The sequence below is a fragment of the Aotus nancymaae genome, unplaced genomic scaffold (genome assembly GCF_030222135.1).
Source record: "Aotus nancymaae isolate 86718 unplaced genomic scaffold, 86718_ANA_hifiasm-v0.15.2.pri h1tg000075l, whole genome shotgun sequence".
NCBI lineage: Eukaryota > Metazoa > Chordata > Mammalia > Primates > Aotidae > Aotus > Aotus nancymaae.
Window position 1 is genome coordinate 488367 of NW_026988490.1, and position 20374 is coordinate 508740.

The window sequence follows — 20374 nt, forward strand, 5'->3', positions numbered from 1 at the left end:
CAAATATTTTAAGCAAAAAGTCAAAAAGATTAGTTCTGTCCATACAGTTATTTCCTGTTATGCTTGAGAGTAATGAACATTTTAGTTTTCCACGAGTCCTGAATGTTTTTCCTCTCTTCTGATATCAATCTCCAAAGTTATCAGAAGCCTGCATTTCTGATAACTTTATAGGGGTTGTTTTATAATCAGCTATAAAATTATAGGGGTGGTTTTATTATCAGCTATAATTTGATTATAAAACCACCCCTATAAAGAGGACCAAAACAAAAAACAATTATCTGTGGATGACAAAAAGTTTTAGGGTAGCCATAGTCAAAGACATGGTTGACAAGGAAATTTGTTACCTCTGTGGCACACAAAAATTTTAACATAACAATTATGATTATTGCTGATAATATACACTAAGTTATATCAGAATTATAGGAGCTTCCCATAATTTTGGAACATATACCAATAACATATTTATACAAATATAACCTAATGAAAACCCAATATCATTTCATATTTGACAGTGTTTCCTGTATAATTTTTGTACCAAATAAGCCAAGTCACGTTATTTTTTCAACTTCAGTGAACCTATATCTTAAAGAATTAATTAGGTCAGGAAAACACATAATTTATTATTTGATTTTGGAAAGTTTGTCAAATACCAAATGTTTTAAACACTTGATATCACAAAACAGGATTACAGGTCATTGCAAAATAAGTCATTCATGTAACTAAAGTGATTACTCAAGGATTTTTTTGAAAGGTGAAAACTTTTATTATTTGAGAGAGAAGACTTAATTTTCCAAACAATAAGCCCTAATAAAAATAGGATGAAGTCAATTAAATTTATCTTTCAAAATTGTATAAACAATCTACAAAATTTTAATCGTGTCCATAAGCCTTTTATAACCTTTAATGAGGAGTTGGTTAATGCTTCAAGAAAACCTCGTTAATCTGACACAGGGGCCCATATGATTGTCTTGCATCAGTGTGCCTTTGACATTAATGATTAATTTATAGAGAAACTGAACTTATTTTATTTTCCAAAATTGACCCTTAAAATGTATGTACCCACTCCTTCCACTATAGTCCCTAGGCCTTGAAGAGTTGAATAGCTTTAATTTCTTTCTCTGTGTCTCAGTAATGCAGTTATTTTGGTTGTCATCTTCTACAGAGCCTGAGGATGAGGCTTTAATTGCTGTCAGTGTTTAACAATTTTTAAACCAATATTTAACAAGACTTGTCCTTTTTAGACGCAAGAGTCAAAGCCCTGTTGTAACTCAATGTCACAAGGACTTTAAAAGCACATATAGAAAGATATATGGATGTAATAACCTTAATTTTAAAAATATTTATCTTAGTTTTTTTCTAAGCAAACCAAAACTTAGTAATAATATGACAACTTGATAATATTAAAGTTTTTTTTAAATCCTCTTATTGTGACTTACATTGACCATTCATAACACGCTTGAACTTTCTGGTTTTTCCTGAATATCATCCTTCTTGAACAACCAGTCATTTTATGTTAGGACTAAATTTTCCATACCAGATTCTTTCTCATATAAAATTATTTGTCTTTAAGCTTTTTGACCACTATAAAAATCTCATTATTTTTATAACTTTTTTTACATCTCTTTTTATTTTCTAGTTCCTTTTGCCTTGTTTTATACCTAATTTTTAAATAAACTTTGAATTAGACAAAACTTGTTCATCTTTTTTTAAAAAAAAACAAGGACACTCCCATTATTTTTAACAATAATGTTTTCCTCCAATATATATTTATAGGAAAATACCCAAATAATGAAATACCTATTATTTAATTTTATATAACTTTATATTCTAAATTATGACCAGTTTGTCTACAAGTATTTATCCCATTACATTTACCCAACTATTTTAATTGTTTACCTAGTTTATTTATGAAAACTGTGATAGTCATGATTTAAAGTTATGAAACTGCCATTGCAAAATTATAACTGAGACAGTGAAAAAAATTTTGATCTAATTGACTCCATCTTGCTCTTAACCTCAAAGCTGTTCTTGTCATTCCTGGGCAAATCCCAAACTAACTTAGGGAGGAACTTGGTTTATAGTTTAGCTTTGAAATAAAGACAATAGCAATCCTTTTCCAAAACAAACCTCCTTATTGCCTGTGGACTAGAGGGTCTAAAGCCACAAGATTAGAAGTTATGGTAATTTTACTAAATTTAAGATGCAGCTCTTTTCATTAAACCAATATCAATGTCTTATTTATTAAAAATGACACAAGCAAAGAGCAATCCTTTTTGGACTGAATTTATAGTTTTGTAACACTTGTGCCAAATATTGACACCTTGTAGTATTTGACAGGAAGAAGTATGATATTGCTTGATTAATAAATGCAAACAAAAATGTATTCTGGAAATTCTTAAGACATTTCTAATAATTACCAATAATTTTAAAGCTAGCTTATTTATTAAAGATTTTATTTAAGTTACATAAACTTGATAAAACATTTGACTAGTCTTTTATTTTTCAGTATCTGATTTAAGTGCTTTATTTTTTAAGCCAATTAATTAGAGTTCTTTTATATATATTCGTAGTAGTGAAGCATTGGGTATATAACACATAAATACGTGGAGGTATTAGGCATGCTGATAGAAGTACATTTTATAAATTCATAAAAACCTTTTTTTTTTGAGACGGAGTCTTGCTCTGTCATCAGGCTGGACCACAGTGGCGCAATCTCGGCTCACTGCAATCTCCGCCTCCTGGGTTCAAATGATTCTTCCGCCTCAGCCTCCCAAGTAGCTGGGACCACAGGCATGTGCCACCACACCCGGCTAATTTTTTGTATTTTTAGTAGAGACAGGGTTTCACCGTGTTGGCCAGGATGGTCTCCATCTCTTGACCTCGTGATCTACCCACCTCGGCCTCCCAAAGTGCTGGGATTACAGGCATGAGCCAGCGTGCCCGGCCTCATAAAAACCTTTTTTTCCCTATCTTAGACTTTTAGATTCCTGATAACCTGTTTTACAATCATGGGCAGTTGTTAGAAAAATAGCCTTAAATTTTCATATTTAAGGAAGCAACTCAGGTGAAAGTCAAATAGGAAGATTTACGTTATACATTGTGGAGAGAAAAAGTTTGGATTATAGAAATTATAAAGGTCTTTCAAATATATACACATACACACACATGCACACACACACAAAGATCCTATAGCTTTTACTTCAGAACTACTAGCCATGAGATAAACACAAAAGGAACTAGCCATGAGATAAATATAAAAGGAACTGGCTTGCAAAAGGAACTTGTTGGATTGAAACAGTGGTTTTTATCTTAATAGAAAAATAACAGCAAAGTTAGAGCAGGCAGAAAAGCAAAAACAGAGAAGAAGATGACTTAGGCACTCTATAGTTAAAAAATTAGAGAAAAAGAGGGCTTCAGAACTCTATAGTTTGCAAGTTGGCCTTAGGGCTCTTTTTCCTTAAACTAAATGTGTACAAACACCATATTATTTTCATTTTACATAAACTTTGGCAGGTAGAGGTGCCATAAAACCTACCGAGTACCCAAAAGGAGGTCATTCTCTTTGTTTTCTTCTCACTCATATTTTTCCCCACTTCTTTTTTTCTTAAAAGGAGGAACAGGCCGGGCGCGGTGGCTCAAGCCTGTAATCCCAGCACTTTGGGAGGCCGAGGCGGGTGGATCACGAGGTCAAGAGATCGAGACCATCCTGGTCAACATGGTGAAACCCCGTCTCTACTAATACAAAAAATTAGCTGGGCATGGTGGCGCGTGCCTGTAATCCCAGCTACTCAGGAGGCTGAGGCAGGAGAATTGCCTGAACCCAGGAGGCGGAGATTGCGGTGAGCCGAGATCGCGCCATTGCGCTCCAGCCTGGGTATCAAGAGCGAAACTCCGTCTCAAAAAAAAAAAAAAAAAAAAAAAAAAAAAGGAGGAACAGCTGTGGTCTAGGGTTTTTATGTGGTGGATCAATATGTGCTGCTTGTGGGCAGTACTCCACAGTGTGTCACCACTGAGTTGTTTCCACCCTTTTACATGTCTCAGTTTCTCTCTCCCAAGGTCTGTGACTTCAGAGAGGGCTCAAAACACTGGATGATCAGCCATTAGATATGTTTCCTGGACAAGCCATTGTTAAAATTAAGTTTTGATGGAGATTTTCCTGCAGGGCAGCTGCAGAGCATGTCAAAGGGGGTAGATCCCCCAGACACTCCTATGAGGCCCCCAGCTACCTAGGGGCACCTTTCAGCTGGGAGGAGGAAAACTACCCTTTTTCTTTGGAGCTGAGAAAACTCAGTCTCTCATTAACATTTAAAAACAACAATTTAGTTCTTCACAAAACTACACACAGACAACCCAAACTAAGATTAAATTTGGGAGGAAAAGCAATAGAGACGACCCTTTAGAATGCATATCCAAACTAGAATTAGGGTCCTTAAACACAACTTCACATGGGAACAAACGACAACCAAAAAAACCCAGCAGTAGGATCACTGAGTACCGATAGGAGATTTGTCAAAGATCAGGGGCATCTCCACTCAGAATCACCCTGTGGATACCAAAATGTGAACCCAGAAAATCTGAGACAGGTCTCAGTTAATTTAGAAAGTTTATTTTGCCAAGGTTGAGGACACTTCCATGACATAACCTCAGGAAGTTCTGACAACATGTGCCCAAGGTGATTGGGGCACAGCTTAATTTTATACATTTTAGGGAGACATGGGACATCAATCAATATATGTAAGAGGTACATTGGTTCCATCCAGAAAGGTGGGGACAATGCAAAGCAAACCCCACCCTATGCCTATCAGGGGCTTCTAGGTCACAGGTTGGTGAGAGACAAATGTGTGCATTCTTTTGAGTTTCTGATAAGTCTTTCCAAATGAGGCAATTGGAATATGCATCTGTCTCTGAGCACAGAGATGACTTTGAATAGAATGGGAGTCATATTTGCCATGAGCAGTTCCCAGCTTGAAGGGGCCCACGAAATTTTTTTTCATACAACCACAGTGTAAAACCATTATATTTATGGTTACATATGTCAAATTAATAGATGAGCATTGGTTTTGCCAGGTATAGCTAGAGCCAGGGTCTTTGGTCTTTAGTACTGTACACAGAGAGATTCAATGCCAACTATAGGTTTAAAAAAATCTTCTCATTTACTGTATTACAACCTGGCACTGTTTACCTTAATTTCTCTGCATACAAAGAGCAATCCTATCTTCCATGCCAACTACTTAGACTGTGACATTTATGTAGAGAAGAAGAGAAACAAATCACTTCCCAAGTTTAAAGGAACTGAAGATGTTTAGGGAAACAAATAGAGGTGAATGTCTTTATTGGTTTCTCATTCTTGTGTTGATAATTGTGTTCTGCTTTTATAAGTAGAAAGATCTACCTACATTATTGTATAATATAGTAGATACAAGTGACAAGATAACTGAGGAAAAGCAGGTTGCCATCCACATAGGGTGGATACACTTATTTATATGTGGCATTTACTACAGGCATATGCTCAGTAATTTGGCATATCCTGTCATCCTAGGGCTTATTACAAGATGGTTGTGTTATGTCAAGGCTTCTTTTTGCAGGCAGGAATACAATGAAAGGATTGAAAAACAAGTTCATTCAAATGGCTTCTCTTTGTGTATATACCATTATTTCTGTATGGCTCCTGTACTTCTGTGACCCACATCTCAGTGGAGTAATGAGAGCAACACTGCTCAGCCTGCGTGGGTGTTGGCAAGAATATTCTCTTCTGTTCTTACCACTGAACATGGAGAATGGCTTCATGAAATTCAGCCACCTTGTTCTCTAGACTCTCAGTTCCATCTTCTCAACTCAGGGGTCTTCCAAAATTGTACTGCACCACACCATGGAAACTCTCCCAAAGCAAAGCCTGTGGCAAGAGTAACCCTCACATCAGTGTTTTACATCGCTCAGGTATCACTGTCCTTCATTGCTTCATGTTCATTGTCTTGGAAGCAATTGTTTCATATTTCTTCATTTTTTTGTTTTTCCATGTGATAACCTGTGATATATATACATAAATAAGTAAAGTCATATTTTGATTTTCATGCACATTTCCTGGCTTATGATGCCATAGCCCTTGTTACAGCATTGTGTTATAATGTTAGATGTGTTAGGGCTCAGAATCAGACATCAGGAAACAAAATCTCTCTGACCTTCTCATGCATTCCTTTCACCTTCTCCAAAGCAGAATTCTTGTCTTAGCTTGCCTTTCTGTTAATAAGTCATAAGACCCTCATTCCAGAGTGGTCCCACCTCTTACTCTAGGTAATAAATGCTGATGTCATGAAGCTTCCATAAAAATTCATGAGGACTGGATTCAGGGAGCTTCTGGAGAACCAAATACATGGAGGTTCCCGGAAGGTGGTGCAAACAGAAGGAGCAAAGAGCTCCATGCTTGCTGTCCCCTACCATTCCCCATGAATCTCTTCATCTGTATCTTTTGCTATATCCTTTATAATAAATTGTTAAATATAAGTGTTTCCCTGAGTTTTATGAGCTGCCCAAGAAAATTAATCAAACCTACAGAATAGGTTATGGGAACCCCAACTTGAAGCCTGTTGGTCAGAAGTTCTTGAGTTCCAGACTTGTGACTGGTGTCTGAAGGGATGGGACAGTCTTATAGACTGCCCTATCAACCTGTGGAATCATATACTGTGTCCAGGTAGGTAGTGCTGGAATTGATATGGAGGACACCTCGTAGCAGCTGCAGAATTAGTTGCTCTCTTGGAAGTGGGTAGGAAGCCCCACACAAGTATTCACAGAAGCCTTTTGTGTTGATGGTTGTTACTGTGGTGGTATAAGAGCAAATAAAAAGGATGGTTTGAGTGTTTTATTCAAATATAATATCCAATACATACAGGGTTTTTTTGATAGCACCTTGTTTCACTTATACTGCCATTGCTCAATCATTACTGTATCGGGTCCATATGGTTCTAGTTAACAATATTATGGTGAATAAGAAAAAAATTTAGTCTAATACAGAAAAAGACAAACACATGAATTTTCTTTTGGTATCGCTAAATGGAAGATCACAATTGGCCAGTGCACAGTGTCTGTAGAAGTCTTGTGGTGGGGAATCTATTATATGTCAATGAATCAAAGATTTAAGAAGGATCTTAAAGAAAGGGTAATATCTCTGTCAATTAACTATTATACACATAATAAACTTATTGATACTTATTATAAAGCCTTTTGGGATTTTGAAAGCATGAGTTTTATGCTTTCAAATGAAAACAATATCAATATTAATTCATAGACTGATTCATATATATCTTGATATTATGTTTGATTTTTCTGAATTAGATTTTGACCCAGAGTCATAGATACATTAATATCACCCTGTTGCATGAAGACTTATGCAATGAAGCATTTAATAAAAGGCTGCACCATTGTCTGTGATCTTCACATTTCCTATTGACACCCATTCTATTTTGATTCAGATGATCTTAGCAGAATGTGATAGCAGATTTCAAGATATGTTACCTCTATGTATAGACAGTTAAAGCCATATCGTGCTTTCTCATGGTTTACAATGATTGTGATAAAACTTGAAAAAGAAAAAAAGAAACATTTTAAAATGTATGAAATACAGTAAATAAATATTTGGAAATATTTATCAAAGGAGCCATATTAACAGGCCTGAAACATGCTGAGCAGGATTTTCTTTTTAGTTTAAGAGAATGAAACCATCTGTAATAGAATGACAAAAGTAGCACAGAGGAGACAGAAGCAGCAGGGTCCATGAGATGATTTTTCAAAGATTTGGGAATGTGAGGCAGGAAAAGAGGCTGAGGGAAAAGTCAGAGTTCACATCCTGTCCTGAGAATAAAAGAGAGCAAAAAAAAAAAAAAAAAAACCATTGATTTTAAAGTTCAAATTCTCTTCAGATTGAGAGAGGAAAGGAATTTATTGGGAAGTAAGCAAGAAGTAGTGAGGCTGGTCAAATGCTTATTCTGTAACTTTGGAAGTGATCCTGCTGGAGTTTTTTTGCTCTTTATTCCATTAATATACTATATTTTACTCATTGTTTTAATGTGTTTTACCAAACTTTTGATGTTGAGATAAATGTCCTCAATTCTAGCCTGTAGTCCTGTTTTATGTTGCTGACTTGTTTTCGTATTATTTTATTGAGGATTTTTCCCTCCATAATCATAAGCCACGGTAGTCTATAATTCTCCTTTCCTAAAATGTGTTTGTCTAGTTGTGGGATCAGGGTAAACTGCCTGATGGAATAAATTGGGCAGTGATTTCTTCTGTCATTTTTAGTATCTTGGACGAGAGGTTTATGAAGGATTGTTATTATTTCTTAAAGGCTTGAAATAACTTACCAATGAAGAAACCTTGAACCAGACATCCAGTAACCAACAGGAGCTTGGACATGGGTCCTTCCCCAGATGACCCTGTAAGTGAGACCTTTGCCTTAGGCATCATCTACATTGGGTTTCTGATCCAGAAAGACTGTGAGTAATGTGTGCATTGCTTTGGCTACAAAGCTATGAAGTAATTTGTTGTTTAGCAAGAAATAAGGAATAAACCTGGTAGTAAATGTCATGTGGAATCCTGGATTAGGTCATGGAATAAATGACATTAGTGGAAACCTGGTAAAATCTGAACAAGCCTATACTTCAGGTATGAATTATCTTTGCCATTTTCAATACATCTAAAATAATTGAATATAATTTTAAAACATCATTATCTTGCTATTATAAAAACAACACAGACATTAAAAAAAAAAACCTTAACTTCAAAGGATGAATGAATGTGTGGAGAGAGAAAGGCAAAGCAGCTTCCCTTATAGTCCCCAACTTCAGCGCAGGAGCACCTGCTTCAGGAAGGCACCATCAAGCTCCAGGAACTCTCTTCTTGCCGTCACACTCTCCATTACCCAGTCACCAGATTCAGTGTGAGTAGCCATGCCTTTAAACTTATGCCCATTTCTGCTTCACCTGTTTCAGAAAGCCCCATTTGATACCATTTGGCAATGTTTCTGATAACCCCAACAAAGCTTTTTTGGAGTATATGCCTTCTGAAAATTACCAGCCAAGATTGACAGATGTCAGTGCCAGGGAATATAAATCATATTTTTGCTTTTTGAGAGCTTATGAATGGTATAGAGCATACAGAGTTTCACTTTTCACATTTTGAAAAGACAAACATTCCTTCAAGGTTTTGAAAATCTCATTGGTAATTAAGTCATACTCATTGCCCAGACACCATCAAGAATTCTTTCGTACCTTATATTCTGTGGACAATTACCTTGAAATTATATTACCAATTATCAAGCCCCAAAGCCACAGAATAGTTACCTTCATGATACCAGGTTACTATGATACCAAAAAAGAGTTTATCAACATGTATATTTAGGCCAGCCCTTGCTTACACAGTAGAAATGGAATTTTAGTAAGCAGATTTTTAAAGGTGAAGGCATGTATTTGATTTGGAATGTGAAGAACAGAGCTAGAGAGTACCTGTTAAAAACAGCAAAGTAACAACATGATATATCATATCTATAACCCACCTTGCTAAGATAAGAGAATTGGACACAGGCTGAATGATGACTCTCCGTGTATGCTGGATAAACAAGGAATCCAACAACAGAGAGGACTGTCCACTTATGTGTACCCAGCTCCCTGCACAAGACACAGCACTCTTCCAGTTAACAGCATGGTTGTTTATAGGAACCCAGCCTATAAGCATACAATAGACATCCACAAAGTTAAGACTCTTGCTTTTATGGTCCATAGCGGTGGGGTATATCCTCTGCTTTACATGCATGGCTTCAGTGCTTCAGTGAGAAAACGAGTTCCTGTAGCCTGGAGACCTGGAGTGAGAGATGCAGCTGACCTGGACCACATTTCTTATCTTTGAGATTAGGATAGCAGATAATTAGTTGCTGTTACTCTGGGCATTTGTAATTCAAGAGACCCTCTCATCCCTTGAAGATCACACTGGACTCCATGAAAAAGGGTGGCCTAATATAAATTTCTTATTTAAAAATAACAGGTTATTCATGCCAATTCATTATAACAAGAGTGATTATATGCTAAGTTACTTATTAAACCTTTTTTCATTTAATTTCAATGCATAAATTGTAGTTATCATGATGTACTCACAAATAGCATTCTTCCCCCAAATATTCAGGGGGAATGAGGTAGAGTTTCAGGCCATGTTGGAGACAGAAGTGGATGTAGACAAGGAGGGTCTTATTTCATAATGCAAATTGAGGGTCGTTGAACTCTGAGTCCTCTGGTTGAGAGGTAGCAGGTGACAGACTCAAAACTGTATGACATAATGTCACAGGATAGAAGTCACAGTGCTGAGCAGTGCTTCCCCAAGCACACTCTCTGATAGCATGGGAGATATGATTTCCCAAAACCTGGTAAACTACCTAAACTACCTATGAGATTTTAGACAGGTTGGCCTGGCCACCAGAATTCTCTGAAATACTTATTGCAAACATCCCATAGTCTTAGACCACATCATGAGGCAAGAACTCACTCCCCTATCTCCACACTATATCCTGAAAACAGGCTAGAGTTCAGTGGAGACATTGCTCATATACTTTAGATCGGGACTTGTATCTATCTGCCTGCCTGCCTGCCTGCCTGCCTGCCTGCCTGCCTGCCTGCCTGCCTGCCTGCCTGCCTAGGCTACTACAGGGAAAGGGCAAAGCAAAGACTTATTGTTACCTTAAGTTAGTGTCCCTGGAATCTGAAATTCTGGGTAGAAATCCTCTCAACATTTCAAATTATAAATTAGATAAGTTTCTTTATTCACTCTGTTCTTTGGGGAACACAAAAGCCCATTATTTTTCTTCCAGGTACCTCAAAATACATTTGACCAAAGAAACAACTGAGCAGAGCAAAACATTTTATAAAACCTAAATGCATCTCCATCTGCAGTGACTAATCATAAAGTGATTTGTATGATAATTACTCAAATGATTAAAAAGAAGAATGATTAAGAAGGAAAGGAAATATAAAAATGTTCTGGATTGGCCAGGCACAATGGCTCACACCTGTAATCCCAGCATTTTGGGAGGCCAAGGTGGCTGGATCACAAGGTCAGGAGATAAGACCATCCTGACCAACATGGTGAAAACCTGTCTCTACTAAAAATACAAGTATTAGCTGGGCTTGGTGGTGTGAGCCTGTAGTCCCAGCTACTTGGGAGGCTGAGGCAGGAGAATCACTTAAACCTGGGAGGTGTAGGTTGCAGTGAGCTGAGATCACGCCACTAAACTCCAGCCTGGTGACAGAGTGAGAATCTGTCTCAAAAAAAAAAGAAAAAAAGTTCCAAATTGAAAAATTCCTTATGGAATTAAGTTTATAGGGACCATTAGGGCAGGGATTATCAAGATAACAGATTTCTGTGTCTTTAGAGAGCTACCACTCCGGTGCACACTTTCATGTAACTCTTGGCTGTGTGCTTTTGACATCCCTCTCTGCCAGCAATTACAAAACAGCCCTATCCAATGGGCCTTCAGGGATTTCTCCCCAAGATATGTACAAAGTTCTTTCCATGGCGTATTTCTCTATACTGGCAATGGCCTAATGCCTCAGTATTCGCCTTGTGACCAGGTTTCCTTCTCACATATTTTTTTTATTACCAGATGCCCTTGTGGCTTTTGTCTGACATATATCCAGTTTATTCCTACCAAGAGAACCACTCTCTAGGATAACTCCGAATGGGAAAATTAGGTCCAGGTATGTTGGTCAGGAAAGACACAGAGAAGGCAACTCAACAAAATTCATGAAATAACAGAAGCAGTTCATTATTCACAGATCCCAGCAAGAAGAGAGCAGCATTCTTCAGTGAGTCAGTGGGAAGTGTAGAGCTGTCCTGGACACACACTCACATCCAGCAGGTGGGTGGAGCAAAGAGAGAGGCAGAATGAGCAACCAGTGAGCTGAAGCATTTATTAGTATATTAACCATGGTTTTCTAGAAAGATAGAATGAATACAATGTAGATAGATAGATAGAGAAGAATATATATAGAGAGAAAAGAGGACTTGTTGGGGGTTGGCTTACATGATTATGGAAGTTAAGAAGTCCCAGGATAGGTTGCTTGCAAGCTGGATATATATGAATATGGGTAATATGTACTATATATGTGAAATGAATGACAGGAAACATGCAAGAAGCAGGAGGAAATAATTAGCATTATTTTGTTATTATGAGGTAGTCACATTACCTCAAACGTGATATACTGTTATTTGAAAGGAGACTTGGATTAGTTGTAAGTGTAAATTGCAAAGTCTAGGCCAGGCAGTTGGATGAAGGGCCTCAGTTCCTTGCTGACTGTTAGACTCAGACTTCACTCAGTTTCTACTCATGCTGGCATCTCCCTCATGGCAGAAGGCTTTATCAAAACCACCAAGGGAGAGAGTTTGCAGGAAGACAGAAATCACAGTTATATGCAGCATAATCCCTCAAATGACATCCCATCACCTTGTAATATTCTATCAAAGCAATCAGAGTATCTGACTACTCACACAGAGAAAGGACTGGAATACAAGATGTGTACACAAAGATGGGAGGAACATTGCCCACCATCTTGGAATCTACCAGTCATATTAGGTCCTGTCCAACCTGCAACACTTTCCCAGGTTTCACTCATTTTGCATGACCTTGACATTTGTATGATATATCACATTCTTTATTTGCCTGGAAGTTTATTATAATTTGATGAGAAATATAGTTATAAACATAGAATTATCTAAGTATGAAAGCAAGAAATGCTGAATAAGATATTATTTACAAATGCAAATTTGTAGAAAAACACTAATAAGGAAAAATTTGGGAATAGCAAAAAGAAAATTGAAAATAATAATAAACTTTACTAGAGTAAAAAAGTGATTCAGACATGGGGCATCAACAGTGTTGACAATATTTGTCACATTAAGTTCAACAGTGAATTTTAAAAGTAAACTTTTTTTTTTAAGAATGGTTTTGAATTCACAGAATAGTTAGAAGCATGGAGAGTTAATGTATACCCAACACACAGTGTCCCTCTGATCAAACCATTACATTGGTTGGGACACTATCACAATTAATGGACCAATATTACACATTATCATTCACCAACATCCATAATTAATCAAAGGTCCTCTTTTTCACTTAATGTCCATTTTATGTTCTGGGTTCCCATCCAGGCTCCCAGATCATATTTAGCTGTTCTTTCTCCTTAGGGTTCTTTTGCCAGTTTCTCATACTTACCTTGTTTTGGTGACATTGGGATCTCTCACCTGGGCTATCTCTGATGTTTTTTGTCATAATTAGGCTGTCATTGTGGGCTTTGGGGATTAAGACCCCAGAGTAAGTTATATTTCCATGACATTATACCAAAGGTATATATTACCAACATGCTTTATCACTCTTAATGTTAATTTAATCACCCAGATGAGGACGTTTAGGTCAGGTTTCTCTATAAAATTATCTATCTTCCCCTTTGTGTTGTGCTTTTTGAAAAATAGTCACTATGCACAGCATATGCTTCAGAAGTGGGGAATTACGTTCTACCTGCTTATAGGCAGATTTTATAGAAATACACTTTTTATTTATTTACCAAATTTATCTTTCTCCATCAAATAGTATATTTGTTCAATTATTCATAACATGGATTATTATGTTATATCATATGTATTTATTTTACTCTGTACTTCTGTTGGTTTATTTTGTTCTAAACTCATTTCCATGTTGGTCACTGGAAGATACTTCAGTTGGCTACTGCATCATTTTAAGTTACCCACACTGTTGCTGTCTGATTTTGTTTGGTTGGTTTGTGTTGTTGTCTAGCATTATTTTACTCACTGGCACAACAGGGTACTCCAGATGGAGGTTTAATTGATTCACAGTTCAACTTGTGAGTTATGGGTTGGAAACATTAGGAAACTTACAATCATGGCAGAAGGCACCTCTTCACAGGGTGGCAGGAGAGAGAATAAGTGCCAACAGGCAGAAATGCCAGGTGCTTATAAAACAATCACATCTCATGAGACTCACTCATTATTATGAGTACAGCATGGAGAAACTGCCCCTGTGATTCAATTACCTCCCACAGGGTCCCTCCCATGACATGTAGGGATTATGGGAACTATAGTTCAAGATGAGAGTTGGGTGAGGACACAGCCGAACCATACCATCCATATATATCTGTGTAAAGTTTAGCATGACTTCCTACTCATGGCTACAATACCACATGAATCTAATCTAGTAAATATGAATCTCTTCACCCATTCCCACTACTGTATGTAACCTCCCAGTCTAACAGTGAGACAGTTGCCCTCCTTTATGTAATCAGTGGGTCCTAAATTACATGAACACTGGTTTCAGAATTGGGAACCCATATCTCCCAAACATCTGTACCAAGTAAACTACAAAGCCATGGACAACTCCTTCATAATTTAGAATCTTCACTTCTTTGGTAAGACACTTAGGTCAGCCTCTTTTCTCAACTCCCTTTCATGAGGATTTTTCATAATTTGTTATGTATTTACATTATTTTTTCTGCATTGTTTCTGTGATTTCCCCATCTATTATATAATGTCTTAAATTTGCATGAATTAAGATTCATTCTTTTTTTTTTTTTTTTTTTTGAGACGGAGTTTCGCTCTTGATACCCAGGCTGGAGTGCAATGGCGCGATCTCGGCTCACCGCAACCTCCGCCTCCTGGGTTCAGGCAATTCTCCTGCCTCAGCCTCCTGAGTAGCTGGGATTACAGGCACGCGCCACCGTGCCCAGCTAATTTTTTTTTTTGTATTAGTAGAGACGGGGTTTCACCATGTTGACCAGGATGGTCTCGATCTCTTGACCTCGTGATCCACCCGCCTCGGCCTCCCAAAGTGCTGGGATTACAGGCGTGAGCCACAAGGTTCATTCTTTATGTTAGTATATCCTGTAGCAATTGAAAAATAGTATCACTTAACCACAATTGCAGTATCTTGTTGAATAATTTCATTTTCCTAAAAAAGTTCCCTGAACTTCAGATAGTACACCTTTCCCTATCAAGCCCTTAGTGACCATTTATGGTTTTTTTTTTTCTTTGTCTTTTCTTTTTTTTTGAGACAGAATCTTGGTCTGTCGCCAGGTGCCAAGCTGGAGTACAGTGGTGCAATCTCAGCTTACTGCAACCTCCGCCTCCTGCTTCAAGCAATTCTCCTGCCTCAGCCTCCCGAGTAGCTGGGACTACAGGCACGGGCCACCAGGCCCAGCTAATTTTTGTATTTTTAGTAGAGATGGGGTTTCACCATGTTGGCTAGGATGGTCTCGATCTCTTGACCTCATGATCTGCCTGCCTCAGCCTCCCAAAGTGTGGGGATTACAGGCATGAGCCACCTCGCCCCACCTTCTTTTTTTAAAATAGAGATAGGATCTCACTCTGTCACCCAGGTTGGAGTGCAGTAGCACAATCTTGGCTCAGCTCAACCGTTGTCTCCTGTACTCAAATTATCCTCTCACCTAAGCCTCTTGAGTAACTGGGACTACTGGTTCACGCCACCATACCCAGCTAATTTTTGTATTTTTAATAGAGATGAAGTCTCATCATGTTACCCAAGCTGGTCTAGCACTCCTGGACTCAAACAATCCAGCTGACTCAGCTTCCCAAAGTAATGTTTTTCATATCTCTTAATTTCCTCTTTTCTATAATGTACTATAAATGAAATTACACAGTATGTCCTCTTTTCAACCTGGCTTCTTTCACTTAACAATATGACTTTAAGATTGGAGAAGTTTATCTCTTCGTCCTTTAAATTTGCATGTTACTAAAAGCTAAAGGTATTGAGGATATATTCAGTGCTTATTGACATTTGTGTAACTTCTTTGTGGAAATGTCTATTCACACAATAGATCCACTTTAAGAAATGTCCCTTTGTATTTTTGAGTTGTAAGAATGTTTTATATAGCCTGGAATGTATACTCCATCATCTATATAGTTTGCTGACATTTCTCTCATTTCTTCAGTTATCATGATGATGTACTTTGAATCACAGAAGTATTTGATTCTGGTTAAATTCAATTAATTATTTTTTTCCTGTTGCTTGTATTAGTGTTATATGTTAGAAACAATTGTTTCACCCAAGGTGATGAAAATATATGCCTATTTCTATTCTATGGGATTAGTCATTTTAGTTTTACATTTAGGTCTATGATTTATTTATGTCAGTTTTGGATTGGTTTGAGGGAGCAGGCAACTTGCATGTAAATATCCAGTTGACCCAGAAGATTCATGAAAAATATGTTCTCATTTGAATTAACGTGGCAAGCTTGTAAAAATCACTTTACCATAACTATAAGGATTAATTTTGGATACTCAGCTCTATTCCATTTACATATATGTCTATCCTTATACCAGTACTGCATCTTGATTATTATCACTTTGTAGAAAGTTTTGAAATCCAGAATTATGTCTGGTACTCCAAATTTGTTTTTATTTTTAAGATATTTTTCAGCTGATCTCAAGCATTGGCATTTCCATGTGAATTTTTTCATCAGCTTGCCAATTAATGCAGAAAATAACAAAAAGATGTAAGCTAAGATGCTTATAGGAATTGTATGGATTTTGTAGATCCATTTGGAAATTATTGACATTTTGAACATATTAAGCCTTCTGATCAATAAGCAGATAATAATTTTTACATTTGCAGGATTTATTTTACTATATTTTATGGGGTTTATGGTAAATATCTTACATTTATTTATGTTAAATTTACTTCTAAACATACTCCTTTTCATAAAATTTTGATTTTTTTGTTTTATTTTTAGGTTTGTTGCTATTATATAGGAATATAATTAATTTTCATTCATTATGCTGAAAGATTACTGAATCTGGGTTTTTTTTTGTTCATTTTTAAAATTATTTCTATGGGTTATTGGGGAACAGGTGGTGTTTGGTTACATGAGTAAGTTCTTTATTGGTGATTTTTGAGATTTTGGTGCACCCATCAACCAAGCAGTATACACTGCACTCAATTGGTAGTCTTTTATCCCTAATCCCCTTCCCATTCTTTTGCCCTGAGTCCCCAAAGTCTATTGTGTCATTCTTATGCTAGTGTATCCTCATAGCTTAACTCCCACTTTTGAGTGAGAACATATGATGTTTGGTTTTCCATTCCTGACTTACTTCATTTAGAATAATAGTCTCCAAACTCATCCAGGTCGCTGCAAATGCCATTAATTCATTCCTTTTTCTGGCTGAGTAGTATTCCATCATTTATATATACCATAGTTTCTTTATCCACTTTTTAACTGATGGACATTTGGGTAGGTTCCTTATTTTTGCAATTGCAAATTGTGCTGCTATAAACATACATGTGCAAGTATCTTTATATGATGATTTCTTTTCTTCTAGGTAGATACCCAGTAGTGCCATTGCTGGATCAAATGGAGGTTCTAGTTTTAGCTCTTTAAGAAACCTCCACACTGTTTTCCATAGTGGCTGTACTAGTTTACATTCCCACCAGGAGTGTAGAAGTTTTCCCTATTCACTGCATCCATGCCAACATCAATTAATTTTGATTTTTTGATTATGGGCATTCTTGCAAAAGTAAGGTGGTATCACATTGCAGTTTTGATTTACATCTTCCTGATCATTAGTGATACTGAGCATTTTTTAATATGTTTCTTGGTCATTTGTATATCTTCTTTTGAGAATTATCTATTCATGTCCTTAGCCCACTTTTTGATGGGATTTTTTTTCTGGTAATTTGTTTGAGTTTGTTGTAGATTCTGGTTATTAGTCCTTTGTCAGATGTATAGATTATGAAGACATTCTCCCACTCTGTGAGTTGTCTGTTTACTCTGCTAACTGTTCCTTTTGCCATGCAAAAGCTCTTTAGTTTTATTAAGTCACAGCTATTTATCTTTGTTTTTATTGCCTTTGCTTTTGAGTTCTTTGTCAAGAAATCCTTGCCTAAGCCAATGTCTGGAAGGGTTTTTTCAATGTTATTGTCTAGAATTTTTATAGTTTCATGTCTTAGATTTAAGTCCATGATTCATCTTCAGTTAATTTTTACATAAGGTGAGAGATGAGGATCCAGTTTAATTATCCTATATGTGGTTTGCCAATTATCCCAGCACTGTTTGTTGAATAGGATGTCCTTTCTCCACTTTATGTTTTTGTTTGCTTTGTCCAAGGTCAATTGGCTGTAAGTATTAGGTTTATTTCTGGGTCCTCTATTCTGTTCCTTTGATCTACATGCCTGTTTTTATGCCAGTGCCATGCTGTTTCAATAACTATGTCCTTATAGTATAGTTTGAAATCAGATAATGTGATGCCTCCACATTTGTTCTTTTTGCTTAGTCTTGTTTTGGCTGTGCAGGCTCTAATTTGATTCCACATGAATTTTAGGATTGTTTTTTCTATGAGGAATGATCATGGTATTTTTATGGGAATTGTGATGAATTTGTAGATTGCTTTTGGCAGTATGGTCATTTTCACAGTGTTGATTCTACCTATCAATGAGAACGGGATGTGTTTCCATTTGTTTGTGTTGTCTATGATTTATTTCAGCAGTGTTAAGTAGTTATACTTGTAGAGGTCTTTCACCTCATTAGTTAGGTATATTCCTAAGTATTTTAATTTTTTTCAGCTATTGTAAAAGGGGTTGAGTTCTTGATTTCATTCTCAGTTTGGTCACTGTTGGTGTATAGAAGAGCTACTGATTTATGTACATTAATTTTGTATCTGGAAACTTCACTGAATTATCAGTTTTAGGAGCTTTCTGGAGGAGTCTTTAGGATTTTCTAGGTAAACAATCATATCATCAGCAAACAGTTTGACTTCCTCTTTTCCAATTTGGATGCCCTTTATTTATTTCTCTTGATGATTGCTCTGGCTGGGACTTCCAGTACTATGTTGAAGAGAAGTGGTGAGAGTGGGCATAAACCTTGTCTTGCACTTGTTCTCACAGGGAATGCTTTCAACTTTTCTTCATTCAGTATTATATTGGCTGTGGGTTTGTTGTAGATGACTTTTATTACATTGAGGCATGTCTCTTTTATGCCAATTTTGCTGAGAGTTTTAATCACAAAGGGATGCTGGAATTTGTCAAATACTTTTTCTACATCTATTGAGATGATCGTGTGATTTTTGTTTTTGATTATGTTTATGTGGTGTATCACATTTATGTGTGTCCATTGGTTTTGATTTTGCTTTTATTTATACTATTTCATGGAATATTTCTCCCTTCACTAATAAAAAATAATAAAATCTTTATTATTATTATTATTGTTTCCTTTCATTAGGCTTCACCTTTTTCTGGTGCTTCCCTGATTAGCTTAATAACTAATCTTCTGAATTCTTTTTCAGGTAGATCAAGGATTTCTTCTTGGTTTGGATCCATTGCTGGAGAGCTAGTGTGATTTTTTTAGGGGGTTGTTAAAGAACCTTGTTTTGTCATATTACCAGAGTTGGTTTTGTGGTTCCGTCTCATTTGGGTAGATTCTGTCAGAGGAAAGAACTAAGGCTCAAGGCTGTTCAGATTCTTTTGTCCCATGGGGTGTTCCCTTGATGTAGTATTCTCCCCCTTCTCCTAGGGAAGTGGCTTCCTGAGAGCCAAGTTGTAGTGATTGTTATCTCTGTTCTGGATCTTGCCACCCAGAAAGTCTACTAGGCTCTGGACTGGTACTGAGGGTTATCCGCACAGAGTCCTATTGTAGCAGGACACACAGCAGACAAAACCTCTCAGACACCAGGTTTGTGAAGGAAAGGGCTTTTTATTTGGCAAGGAGTCTCGGCAGACTTGCATCTCAAGAACCAAGCTCCCGACTAGCAAATCCTGGCCACTTTTAAAAGCTCACAATATTAGAGGGTACATGTGAGAGGGTCGTGATTGATGAGGTAAGTGAGGGGTACATGACTTAGGTGGAGGTCTAATCATGATTAAGCAAGAACAATGCCTTCTGGAGAAGATTCCTCCATACCATACCTGTGATCTATAGACAGGATAGGAACTAGGGTGGGGGGTTTGATCTTTAACCTCCAAGTCCAGCTAGTGGCACTGGTTTTGTCTCCTCCACTAACCTAATGCCTTCTATTTTCAACTTTTACTTATCCTTTCAAAATGCAATGTAGAAAGCTAAGGGGAAGTACTCTTAGAAGCTTAAGAGGAAGGGGTCTCCTTCCTCACTTCCCCGTTTGAGAACCTCACCTATAAATTAGTAAGAGTTCTCATTCTTCTCATTTTCAATTTCCTGATCCTCTAAAGAAACTGATTGATAATGATTCATATAATATACTTGTGATGTGGTTCTCTGGTTAACTACACCAGTGATAAATCCTCTAATCATCTGAAGGAACAGGGGGAGCAAACAAGGGAGTAGCAAGCAAACACCTATTATTATTA

At 36.9% G+C, this 20374-nt stretch overlaps 1 protein-coding gene across 8 annotated transcripts in view; it reads left to right on the forward strand.

Moving 5' to 3' along the window:
* Window positions 1-20374, forward strand: part of SNURF (SNRPN upstream open reading frame) — a 267460-nt gene that overhangs the window by 30387 nt on the left and 216699 nt on the right. For 7 of the 8 annotated variants that reach the window (XR_010339204.1, XR_010339200.1, XR_010339202.1 and 4 more), the window contains exon 6: window positions 8339-8428. The gene's annotated coding sequence lies outside the window, so the exon portion shown is untranslated. Of the gene's footprint in view, window positions 1-8338; window positions 8429-8837; window positions 8912-20374 lie in introns of those variants that run through there. The other variant, XR_010339207.1, reaches the window with a different exon arrangement.